We start from the raw sequence: 13,627 nt of genomic DNA, 5'->3' as shown, positions 1-13,627 counted from the left end.
CTGACTTTGCAAAGATAAGGACAAGGCCAAAATTAAGTTAAACTGTAAGAAAGACTGCAATCTGGTTACTCCTTGAGAAACTGTCAAACAAAACAAAAATCAGTTTTAGCTGCAGCACTAATAACAAAACAGCTCTTTTAAAGTCATTTCTAGGAGTCAAAGAGGCAATTCAAAGAAGATATAGTAATTTTGAAATTCAAGATGTCCTTGCAGATAAGTTTGTCTTCATCTGCAAAGCAACTTCCTCCTTGAAGAAGGTGCTAGATATAGCTCTTGTAGCTAAAGGGATCAGGGGATTTGGGGGGGGGGGGGGGGCAGAATTCAGGTATTGAGCTTGATGATCAGCCATGATGATAATGAATTGTAGAGCATGCTTGAGAGGTCGAATAGCCTACTCTTGCTTCTATCTTTGTTAATGTCAAAAATCCCAATTATTTATAAAAATATTTTTTTCGATACTAGTTGATCTTTACCTCCCGTATCCTAGAATGTTTCAAAAGCACCTGCCATTGGTTTGGATTGTGTGGAATTGATTGATATGTGTGCACACCTCAATCCTACTCTACATATCATACATTAAATCCTGGCATTAATAGAGGGAGGCTAGGAAATGCCAGCCTAATCCAAGATTTCTGCATGTTTGATAAAATTAGGCATGATCTGATTGGAATTGACATCATTCATTCATTGACCTCTTGGGCTGAGTGGAAACATTGGCATTGTCTGGTGGCTTCCGTGGGGATTTTTTGGTCATACTGCCATTAGTCCATGTCTCAATGTTGTCCATCCATCTGATTTTTCTTCCTCTTCTACTTTCAATTCAATTTCTCCTTCAATTGTTTCCAAGATAAGGCTGTCAGATTTTTGTTTCCAATAACTCTAGTTGGCTGTTGTTCTGTTTCTGCGTTTAGCAACCTGTTGGATTGCTGAACTTCAGTTCTTGGTTTAACCCATGTATTTCCCCTCTGGTTATCCAGCTGGTTCTGACTATCCCCTGCCTTATCCACATTTCAAACACAGTTATTCTCTGATTCTCTTTCTTTAGAGTACAATATAGGTATCACTGGAAACAAAATGTTTCAGTATACAAGTTGCTTCATTCCAATTATCTGGTTATGTAATTCCTTTTAAGCATCAGAATTCTACTTTGGTTTGACATTTGTTTAAATCAAATCCTTGATCATTCGAATTCTTTAGTGCAGAGAAAGACTTCAAATTATCAGGAGTAGACTGTTGGGATGTCACATGTCCATTTTTGTGACAAAAGTCATTTTTCTGATGAGTTTTTCATGTTGAATTTCCAATGTGGAACATGTTAATTGATCTGGCAGTCTAAATTCTACCTTGAATTTGTCAAAATGCTCGCAAAAGTAATCGATTCAGTTCTTATTGGTTTCATCTCGTAACATGGTGTGAATAGCAAAGTCTTTATACTGTTTTAAGGCAGTCAGGGAACGAGTGCAATTTTTAATACATGTCTTAATTTGCTTTAACGTGATAGTACTCTGTGGTACCAGTAAGTTTCTTTCTAACCAAATAGTGCAGCCTAACAATTATTGATATAACCAATAGGATGACTTCTCCCATAATCTTCAATTGATCTTCAAAGCATGAAATGGAATTATGTTCCACTAGATCTATTTGAATGAAGTGCTGAAGAAATTTGTTTTCTATAGTGCAATAGACAACTTTGCAGTTCCAGTATTGGAGAAAATCAGACCAGAAACGTCCGGGAGCAAGAATATATAAACTGCGTTCCAGTAGACTCACCGCTAAGGTTGGGGATGGAGGGTTGAGTGAGTGAGCAAAAAATCTGTCCAATGGAGCATAATATGGGAAAATGTAAAATTTTTCAGTTCAGGAAAAATAAAAAAGCAAGTATGAAAAAAGAGGAATGACTGCTGAACTCTAAGATGCATTCATGTGCATGAATGCATGAGTTCCAATAAGTTAGTATACAGGTGCTGCAAGTGATTAACATAGCTAAGAGAAAGTTATCCTTTGAGTGGAATTGTAAGTGTAAGTATCATATCAAACTTCATCTGTTAATTCTGGTTCTCTATGTAGACCTGAGTTTCACAAGCTTTTCCTTCTTTTAACTCCAATTACAAGCAATTGCAGTATTTTGCATTTTTGTAGGAGAAAGGATATCACTGAGAAGAGGGTAAGAATTAATTTGTCAGTGAAGGGAAATGCTAGAAGGAGATTCAAAAAATGAAGTGGGTAGATACAATCAACAGTTTATTTTTTGTCACATTTTCACAAAGAAAAGGCATTTGTTCAAAGGAGTTGTTGGAGATCCTCGAAGAGTACACTTGCTGTTAAAAGTATAAGGACATGAGAAAAAATGTTTGCATCATTTTGTGATTAAGCTTCTATTCAAAGAAACAGATTATGGAAAAAATCTCATGTGATTCTGTTCAAAGATTGTTTCATTTAAAGTTTTATTTAAAGAGAAGTGATGAATCTGTTTAGCAAGACTTAATTGGCTGCTGAGTGTCAGCTGAATGAGTTAATGTTAAAGGAAGAAACTGGTAGTACTTGGAATGCAAAGAGTTATGATTGAGTAGTTCATACAGGAAAAAAAAGCTATTTCAAGCTCTTTATCACCAACAGGCCTAGATATGATTTGATTATTTTTCCCCCTATTTGTAGTTTTACTGTTGGCCCTGCAAATTCTTAGTCTGATATTGATTGAATTCCGACAATCTCAGAACAGTGCAACCAGATCCTAAACAATATCCTCTTAAGACCTTTGTTTTTTGCCAATAACCTTAAGTGGATATCCTCTGGTTCTCCACTCTTGCACCAAAGGGAACATTTCTCCCTATGTACACTGTTCAGGCTCATCATGATTATCAACTGCTCTTCTACATCCCTCTTGACCTTCTCCTCCATGGAGAACAGATTCTGCTTCTTCAGCCTATCCACACAACTCCAGTCTCACCACCTTCACACAACTATCTTGTCAACTTTTTCTGTACCCTCTATACATTTTCAGCCTTTCTGAAATGTGATGCCCAAAGCTAAACGCAGTTATCCAGCCGAGGCTGAAACCAGGGTTAGCGTCATAGAGCCATATGACAGGAAGGATGTGGAGGCTTTGGAGAGAGTGCAGAAGAGTCTTATAGCACAGAGACAGACCCTTTGGCCCAAATTATTCCATGCCAAACAAAATGTCTGTCCATGCTAACCCCATTTCCCTGAGCTTGGTCCATATCCTTCTGATCTTTTCCTAACCTTTTATTTGTCCAAATGCCTTTTTAAATGTTAATGTACCAGCCTCAACCACTTCTGCGGGCAGCTCATTCCATATGTGTACACCCTCTGTTTTATAAAAAGTTGCACCTCAGGTTCCCCTTTATTCTTTACCTTTGATCTTAAACTGATGTCCTCTCGTCCTCGATTTCCCAACTCTGGGAAAAGAACTGAGTGCATTCATCCTATCCATGACTCTCATGATCTTACACACCTCCCATAAGGTCTCTCCTGAGTTTCCTATGCTCTAAAGAAAAAAAGTCCTATCTTGTCCATCGTCTCCCTATAACTCGGACCATTGAGTCCAGGCAACATCCTTATAAATTTCTTCTGCACTCTTTCCAGTTTAATAACATCCTTCCTACAGCAAGGTGACCAAAACTGAACACAGTACTCCCCAAGTGCAACTTCGCCAACATGCTGTGTAACTGCAACATAATTTCCCAACTTGTATACTCAATGCTCTGACTGATGAAGACTAGTGTGCCAAACACCGCCTTCACTGCCTTGTCTACCTGTGGTTCCACTTTCATAGAACTGTGAACCTGAACACCAAAATCCCTCTTGATCCACTACACCACTACACTCCTTAAGACCCTATCATTCCCAAAAAAAATTCCTACCTTGATTTGACTTTCCAAAATGCAAGACCTCATACCTATCTATATTAAACTCAATTTGCCATTTCCCAGCCCACTTCCCCAGCTGATTAAGTTCCTGCTGCCTTTCTGAATTTCTGACAACCTTCCTCATTGTCCATGATACTGCCTATTTTAGTGTCATCAGCAAACTTACTAATCATGCCTTGTATATTCCAATTCAAATCATTGTTATAGATAATAAGCAGCAATGGGCCCAGCACCGACCCCTGAGTCACTCTGCAAATAACATGCCTCCAGACCTACAAGCATCCTTCCACTATTACCCTCTACTTCCTACTTTCAAGCCAATTTTGTATCCAATTTGCCAACTCATCCTGGAACCCATGTGATTTAACCTTCCAGAGCAGCCTACCACATGGAGCCTTATCAAAGCCCTTACTGAAATCCATATAGATGATGTCTACCACCCTGACCTCAACCATCTTCCTGGTCACTTCATCAAAGAATTCTAACAAATTTGTGTGAGGTATGATCTCCCATGCACAAAGCCATGCTGACTACTCCTAATCAAGCCCTGTCTTTCCAGATATATGTATATCTTAGATCCCTCATTCTTTTCAAGTAACATATCCTCCACATATGTTAGGCTTACTGATCTATAGTTGCCAGGTTTTTCTTTGCAGCCCTTCTTGAATAATGGCACAACATTCGCTACCCTCCAGTCTTTCAGGACCTCACTGTGGCTAATGATGCAAAAATATCAGCCAGGGCCCCCGCAATTTCTTCTCTAGCCACTTGCAGTGTTATTGGAGATATTTGGTCAGGACCAGATGAGATTTATCCACCTTGATATATTCTAATACATTCAAAAAATTTTCTGTGATTTGGTTTTATAAATTTTTACTTTAACCTTTTTGCTTTTGTAATCCACATTTCTCTTTTGCAAAGCCCAGCATTTTGAGTTGCTTTAGTAACTCGTTCTCAACCTGTCCTGCTACGTTCAGTGATTCCGACAGTTGTGTAGGTTTCCCTGCTCCTTTACCCCTTTAGAACCATATCTTTGATTTGATGCTACTTTCTTGTTCTTCCTACAATAATGTATCACTGTTCTCCATTGCCATCAGTGAAAATTCAATCAAGTCAGTTAAGCATCATTTACTTGTAACAAATCCATGCTGCTTTTCTTGCATTAGTCCACATTGTTGACAATTTGTTCCTTGATAAATTATATCAAATTATGAATAATCAGCACTTGAAATTAATATGAGTGCCAAGATGAGATTGTGACAAAAAATCAGGTTCTGCAAGCAAGAAGGGCTTGCAGACAGAGAATATTAAATTGCTGAGTCTGTTGATAAAAATAAACGGCACATAAAATGGTGGCAGAGTTGACTGAATGCCTTCATGAACTGCAATTCCCGAAAGGGATTGTGGGTTTACCTCCAAAACGTAGACTGCAGTTCAAGAAGACAGCTCATTCACCACTACCTCAAGGGCAATTAGGGGCAGGCAATGAATACTGGCCAGCCAGCAATGTTCACATCCCGCTAGTGAATAAAACAAAAACTTCTATAGAAGCTGCAACTACATAATCAAAATTATAAACTTACATTGGAGATATTGGCCACAATTTGTAATAGGAGAAAGTGAGGACTACAGATGCTGGAGATCAGAGTTGAAGAGTGTGGCACTGGAAAAGCACAGCAGGTCAGGTAGCATCCGAGAAGCAGGAGAGTGTCAATGTTTCGAGCACAAGCCCTTCATCAGGAATGAGGCTGTGACCCAAGGGGGCTGAGAGATAATTGGAAGGTGAGTGGGGCTGGGGGAATGGTAGCTGGGAATGCAATAGGTAGATGAAGGTGGGGGTGAAGGTGATAGATCAGAGAGGAGGGTGGAGTGGATAGGTGGGAAGCAAGATGAACATGTAGGACAGAACAAGAGGGCAGTGCCGAGTTGGAAAGTAGGATCTGGGATAAGGTTGAGAGGGGAAGTGAGGAAACTGGTAAAATTGACATTGATGTCTTGTGGCTGGAAGAGCCCAGGGTGGAATCTGAGGCATTATTCCACCAGGACTTGGGTGGTTAGGGTTTGGCAATGGAGGAGGCCCAGGACTTGCATGCCCTTGATGGAGTGGGAGAGGGAATTGAAGTGTTTGGCCACAGGGTGGTGGGGTTGTTTCATGTATGTATCCATCCCAGAGATGGTCTCTGAAATGTTCCGCAATAGGCGTCCTGTCTCCCCAATGTGCAAGAGGCCATATCGGGAGCAATGGACACAGTAGATGATGTATGTGGAAGTACAGGTAAATCCCTGTTGGATGTGGCAGGATCCTTTGGACTCTTGGACAGAGGTAAGGGGGGGAATGTATGGGTGCAGATTTTGCACTTCTTGCAGCGGCAGGGGAAGCTGCCAGGAGTGGGGGTGGGGGTGGGGGGTTGGTGTGGAGCATGAACCTAACCAGGGAGCTGCGGAGGGAATGGTCTCTTCGGAATGCAGATAGAGGATACATCCCTGGTGGTGGAGTCTGTTTGTAGGTGGCAGAAATGGCGGAGGATGATGCTATGTATCTGGAAGTTGGTAGTGTGGAAGGTGAAGACTGGGGGTGGTGGTGGGGGGAGATGGGGGTTCTGTCCTTGTTGTGATTGGAGGGGTGGGGTTCAAGGGTGAAGGTGCAGGAAGTGAATAAGATGTGCTGGAGGACATCATTGACCATGTGGGAGGGGAAATTGCGGTCTTTCAAGAAGGAGGCCATCTGGGATGTTTTGTAGTGGAATTGGACCTCCTGGGAGCAGATGCAGTGGAGGCAGAGGATTTGGGAATAAGGGAGCATTTTTACACGAAGCAGGTGGGAGGAGGTATGGTCCAGGTAGCTGTGGGAATCTGTCCATGTGGAGTTGGCCATTGGAAATGGAGATCCAGAGGCCTAGGAAGGTGCCCAAGGTAGTCCAGGTGAATTTGAGACCGGGGAGGAACACACGTGAAGTTGTGAACTGTACAATGTCCTTGTGGGAGAATAAGGTGGCGTGGATACAGTCATTGATGTAGCGGAGGAAAAAGTGGGGAGTGGTGCCGGTGTAGCTGCGGAAGATGGACTGTTCCACATACCTGACGATGAGGCGGGCATAACTGGGGCCCATGCAGGTGCCCATGGCTACTCCTTGGCTCTGGAAGAAGTAGGAAGATTCGAAGGAGAAATTGTTGAGGATGAGGACCAGTTTAGCCAAATGAATGTGTGGAAGGGTCTTAGTGGAAGGATACTGATTGCATTGGCATGAGACGAAGAAATGCAGGGCTTGGAGGCCTTCGTCATGGCAGATAGATGTGTATAGGAACTGGATGTCCATGGTAAAGATGAGGCGTTGGGGGCCGGGGATAACAAAGTCATGGAGGAGGTGGAGGGTATGTGTGGTGTCATGAACCTAGATGGGGAGTTTCTGGACTGGGGGAGGAAACAACGGTGTCAAGGTATGCAGGGATACGTTTGGTGGGACAGGAACAGACCGAGGCAGTCAGGTTTGAGAGTTTTGGCTAAGAGGTAGAAATGGGTAGTGAGGTGCTCCTGGACTGTGACATTGGAGGCTGTGGGTGGGAGATCTCCTGAGGTATCTAGGTTGTGTCTGGTCTGGGAGATGATTGTCTGGTGATAGGAGGTGAGGTTGTGGTCGAGGGGACAGTAGGAGGAGGTGTCCATGAGTTGGCGCCTGGCTTCAGTGGTATAGAGGTTGGAACGCCAAACTACCACTGTGCCTCCCCCCTCCTTATCTGCTGGTTTGGTGGTGACGTTAAGGCTGGAGTGGAGGAAATGGAGGGATGCACATTGTGAGGGCAGGAGGTTGGTGTAGGTGAGGGGGGGTGGACAGGTTGAGGCAGTCAATGTGACGGCGGCAGTTGGAAATGGCGATTGAAGGTAGGTAACAGACCAGCACGAGTGTTCAGGTGGAGGCGGGAGAAGGCGTTCTCAGAGGGTGGGCAGGCGTCCTGATGGAAAAAGTAAGCACAGAGATGGAGGCGGCGGAAGAAGTGGGTCGAATTCATTGATCTGGGAGCATAGGGGATGACCATTTGTAATAGTAAATAGACAGAGAAATATAATCAAAAGTTATCAGAAGAAGATGTATGCATACAAAGAAATAAAATGAAAGTAATAATATTACTGTTTGTCCTGTACAAACAGTTTTACACCTGTTACCCTATTGATGAACAGTTTATACGTACTGCCCTTGCTCCTGGACATTTCTGGTCTTATTGTCTTGTAGACTAGAACTACAGAGTTGCATGTTTATTGCTCCATGGAAAATGAATCTTGTCAGTACTTCATAGAAATCCATCTACTGAAATCACAATCCATTTCATGCTTTGAAGATGTATGCAAGGTTATGGGACAAGCCGTTCTGTTGGTTATGCTGATAATTGTTAAGCTGCAATATTTGGCAAGAAAGACAGAACCATGTGGTATCAGTAACTGTCATGTTAAAGCAAATGAGTAAAAGGCGTTCATTAAAAGTTGCATTCATTCTAAATTTGCATGGAAACCAGTATAATGGTTTTGCTGTTCATTTATTATTACAAGAGATGAAACTGTCAAGTACTGAATCCATTATTTTTAAGACAGCCTTTTGACCAATTAAAGATAGAGTTTTTTAGTGTCAAATAGTTCAACATGTATCATATCTGGGACTCAGTTTGACAAATCCACCAGTAAAATATGATTTTCCTGTTTTGAAAATTGATATCTAAAATCCCAGCAATTCTCTAATCCTGACAATTTGATGTCCTTTTTCTGCATTTTAGTATTTGAATGATCAAGAATTTTATTTAAACAATGTAATACTATACCAAAGTGTTTTGAGAAGTGCTTAAAATTCACAAACCTGACTGCCTTGGCTGACTCTTCATCCCTGCCTGCTCCTGCTCTACCGAAATTCTCTCCTTCTATTTTAACTTGATCCCCCTTGGCCCAGGAACTCCCCACATACATTCATGACACCACCCAAGCTGTCGACCTCCTCCGTGACTTTGGTATCCCCAGCCCTCAAAGCCTCATCTTCATTATCAACATTCAATCCCTGTACACATCCATTCGCCATGATGAAGGCCTCCAAGCCCTCCGTTTCTTCCACCTGCTGAACCAACCAGTCCCCCTCCAATCGTTCGATGAGTGGAACTGGTCCTCACTCTCAACAGGTTCTCCTTTGAATCCTCCCACTTCCTTCAGATGAAAGGGCTAGCCATGGGCACCCACATGGGCCTGCCTCTTAGGATATGTGCAGCAGTCCATTCTCCTCAGTTACATTGGCACCATTCCCCACCGGTTCCTCCACTGCATTGATGATTGTATCAGTACCGTCTTATCTTCCCATGAGGAGATTGAACAGTTCATTAACTTCACAAACACCTTCTGCCTTGATTTTAACTTCACCTGGAACATCTCTGACACCTCCCTCCCCTTCCTGGATTTTTCCATCTCTGTCTCCGGTGATCAACTGAACACGGGCATCTATTTTGACTCCCATAGCTATCTTGACTACACCTCGTCCTAGATGGCCTCCTTCTTCAAAGACTGCAATTTCCCCTCCCACCTGAGTGACATTGCCATCCAGCGCATCACCTCCACTTCCTGCACCTCCACCTTTGAATCCCATTCCTCTAACTGTAACAAGGATAGAATCCCCCACCCCTAGTCCCCCACCCCATGAATCTCCAGATACAGTGCATTATCCTCTGCCATTTCCGCCACCCACAGTCAGACTCCACCATCAGAGATATATCTCTGATACCTCCCTCCCCACCCAATCCGCATTCCGCAGAGACCATTCCCTCCGCAACTCCCTCGTTAGGTCCATGGCCCCCACCAACCCGTCCTCCACTCACAACACCTTCCCTTGCCATCACAGGAAGTATAAAACCTGCGCCCACACCTCCCCCTCACCTCTGTCCAAGGCCCCAAAGGATCTTTTCACGTCCAGCAGAAGTTTTCTTGCACATTCAACCACTTCATTTACTGTGTCCGTTGCTCTTGATGTGGTCTCCTCAGAAATATTGAAACAATTATTTATTGTATGCACCTTTATTGCACGTAGCAACCAAAATGACACCTCTCCTAAGCAAGCTGTGCCTCACAACTCAACTTGGCTATTACCCGATTTAATGCTTCAATTCTGACCAACAGAGTCTATCTCTTGATGCATGCAGGGTTTGATGCTTATGCAGTGTTGTTCTTCAGAGTTCTGCTCCTGAAGGATCCTGGAGTTGAATTATTATACAATTTTCCATCCTTCAAGTTTGTGGTGTGCCATTATTGATCTTTTTGATTCTTCCTTCTGAAATATTGACTGCTCCTCTGGAATCATTAGGCCTGCAGCTTGCCTTATCAAAAGTAGCTTCTTTGTTCCTGTTACATTTGGCATTAACAGTTTGCAGGCACATCTTTCCTATGATTAACTCACTATATACTCCTGCAGGACAATCCTTTGTCCTTGTGACATAAAGCAACCATTTATCAAGCAGTTGTTAAAACAGTTTGTTTATATCGCCGCCTTCTCCCAGGCGTGGCTAATTGTTTTCAGTTCCAGTATAACAGTTTGTCCTTATCCCTTAACACTTTATTTGAGGCAGAGTTATTGCTCCTGCTTTCAACCTAGAAATTAAAATGCTGAAGCTTACTACACTGTCACACAACTCAAGTTCCATCCTTTACATTTGAACCTAACCAAGACTAGAGGTATCTCCATGACACAGTGTTCCTCAGCTGCTCCTGCTGCATCCTAAGATCAACACTCAGTGCCCTGCACTGTGTCTCTTTAGCAGCACTGCCTCACACTGAGCCATAGACGCCCTGATCCACAGTTCCATTTCTCTCTTTCAGGCCTTAAGAAATGCAAGCTCTGAAGACTCACATGTGCCGACAGCCCTCTGGATTGTTCCTCCCCTCCCCTCCCCTTTCTTTCAGCTCTATCTCCACTCCTCTTAATCCCATGTATTCGCTATATTCTGACATAGCACATTCTGCTGTACAATCTGTGCTCAGCAAAGGACTTTGCTTTATCCCTTTTACTCCCCCACCTCAATGATTTTCGGGAGTGACGTGATATTAAATTCTTCTCCAGTCGCCTTCACTTCTGCTCCCACTCTGGAAAAGAGTCCTCTCCCCAAAACATAGACCCTTTCACACACCTCTAATACTCCCCCTCCACTTTTGCCCTCTTTGCCTTCACTTGTCGTCTTCATCAAGAACTGCTGACGTGAGATTGGCCGCCTTCACTTTTCTGCTCTCCTTACCACTCTACCCTCTTTCCCTCTGAACTTACTGCACTCTGTTCTCTCAGGTGTAACCCGGAAGTTGTTATCAATTCTGCCTGTAATCAGTTTGTCTTGTTGTCTGCCATGCTACCCTCTATCTTATAGAAGTTGAGCACCGACTCAAGTCTCCCAATGGGTTATGTCCCCAATATTGAGCATCAAGCTGTTATTTCCAGGACTGTCACTAGCATTTTCCTCTGGGCATTTTCTGCTCCACAGCTTCCTCCCTTGCAGTCCTCCAACACCTCACAGCCCGTTTCCATCTCCTTACCAAAATTCACCAGCAGGACTGCAATGGCAGATCCTCAATTCAGCCTGTTCCTGCCCCAGTGAGCATATTTCTTCCTATCTTGACTGTTTTTGCCCCTTTTGTTTAGTCCCTTTCTTGCTTAAATTCATGATACTTCTGACATCAGTTCCAAAATTTCCAGATTTCTGGCAGTAGCTACCACCTGTACACCATGGATGTTCAATCCCTTCTGTACATCCATTATCCCAGTAGGAGGGTCTGAAGGCTCTCTGACTCGTAATTGAAAAGAGGCCTGAACATTCCCAATCCGCCACCACTACCCTTCACCTAGCTGAGGTTGCTCTCACTTTGAACAACTTTGTTTAATTCTTCTCACTTTCTCCAAGTCAAAGCTGTGGCTATGCAAATGCACATGATTCTCAGTTATGCCTGTCTCTTTGTGGGGTATGTAGAATGTTCCTTGCTCCATTTGTACTCAGTTGAAGTCTTTCTCCAAAGATGTCATTGGTGCTAATTCAAGTGCTTGTCCAGAATTGGGAAAATTTAATCAGTTCGTTTCCAGTTTCTGCCCTTCTCTTGCCTTTATGTGGTCCCTCTGACTTTTTCCTTTCCTTCTTTGACTTCTCTTTCTATTTCCAAAAGCAGAGTCCACCAATATCCATGACAAACTTAGCAATTCCCACAATTACCTCAACTACACTTCCTTACCCTGCTTCCTGCACAACTCTATTCAATTCTCACTCTTTCTCTGTCTCCATTGCATCTGTTCCAATGTTGCCAGTTTCCACCTGCATGCTTTCAACTCTTTCTCCCCCCCCCCCCCCCCCCCCACCCCCTCCATTTTACTCAACCAAGGTATCTTTATATTGATAGGGACCTCAGCCATGCCTGACCCAAATCCTGCACTTATGTCCTCACCACTTGCTTTTCTTCTCCAAACAGCAATACGGTTTCTCTTGTCACCACTTTTCACCTCACTAATCACCGATTCAAAGTATCATCCTCGACCTTGTCTGCCACCTCTAGTGGAATATGACCACCAAACAGATCGTTCCCCTCACCTCCACTGTCAGCATTCCGACAATACTCTGGTGCACTCCTCCATTATTTCAAACAGGATTTATGACTACTTGGAAAACCATATTTGATTAGAGATAGTCAGCATGGCTTGGTGAGGGGCAGGTCATACCTCTCAAAGCTTATCGAACTCTTTGTGGATGTGACAAAACACATTGATGAAGGTAGAGCAGTGGATGTGGTGTACATGGATTTTAGCAAGGCATTTGATGAGGTTCCTCATGGTAGACTCATTCAGAAAGTAAGGAGGCATGGGATACAAGGAAATCTGGCTGTCTGAACACAGAATTGGCTGGCCCATAGAAGACAGAGTGGTGGTAGATGGAAGGTATTCGGCCTGGAGCTCGGTGACCAGTGCTGTTCCGCAGGGGATCGCTACTTGGACCTCTGCTCTTGTGACTTTTATAAATGAATTCAATGAGGAGGTGGAAGGGTAGGGCTGTTGTAGGTTGAAATGGGACATTCACAGGATGCAGAGCTGGGCTGAGAAGTGGCAGATTGAGTTCAACCTGGAAAACTGTATAGGAAGTGTTTGGAGGGATATGGGCTGGGTGCTGACAAGTGGGACTACATTAGGTTGGGATATCTGGTCAATGAGTAGGATCGAAGGGTCTGTTTCCATGCTTATACATCTCTATGACTTTAATTCACTTTGGAAGGTTGAATTTGAATGCAGAATACAGGATTAAAGGCAGGATTCTTGACAGTGTGGAGGAACAGAAGGATCTTCAGTTCCATGTCCATAGATCCTTCAAAGTTGCCACCCAAGTTAATAGGGTTGTTAGGAAGGCATATGATATGTTGGATTTCATTAGCAGCAGAATTGAGTTTAAGAGCCATGAGGTTATACTGTAGCTCTATGGAGCCCTGCTTCGACCACACTTGGAATATTGTGTTCAATTCCGGTAGCCTCATTATAGGAAGCTTTAGAAAGGGTGCAGAGGAGATTTACCAGGCAGCCTGGACTAGAGGGCATGTCTTATGAAGAATGGTTGAGGGAGTTAAGGCTTTTCTCATTGGAATTAAGAAGGGAGAGATGACTTGATAGAGATATACAAGATGATGATAGGCATTGATAGAATGGATAGCCAGAGACTTTTTTCCTAGGACAGAAATGTCTGTCATGATGGGGTATAATTTT

The 13,627-nt window shown here is 43.3% G+C and overlaps 1 protein-coding gene across 1 annotated transcript in view; it reads left to right on the top strand.

Annotated features, from left to right (window-relative positions):
• jak1 (Janus kinase 1) overlaps positions 1 to 13,627 on the top strand; it is a 124,290-nt gene that overhangs the window by 30,318 nt on the left and 80,345 nt on the right. The window lies entirely within an intron of this gene.

This window comes from Chiloscyllium punctatum, chromosome 7 (genome assembly GCF_047496795.1).
Source record: "Chiloscyllium punctatum isolate Juve2018m chromosome 7, sChiPun1.3, whole genome shotgun sequence".
In the NCBI taxonomy this organism is placed as follows: Eukaryota; Metazoa; Chordata; class Chondrichthyes; order Orectolobiformes; family Hemiscylliidae; genus Chiloscyllium; species Chiloscyllium punctatum.
The sequence above is the reverse complement of the archived record's forward strand: the minus strand, read 5'-3'. Positions and strand labels throughout refer to the sequence as shown.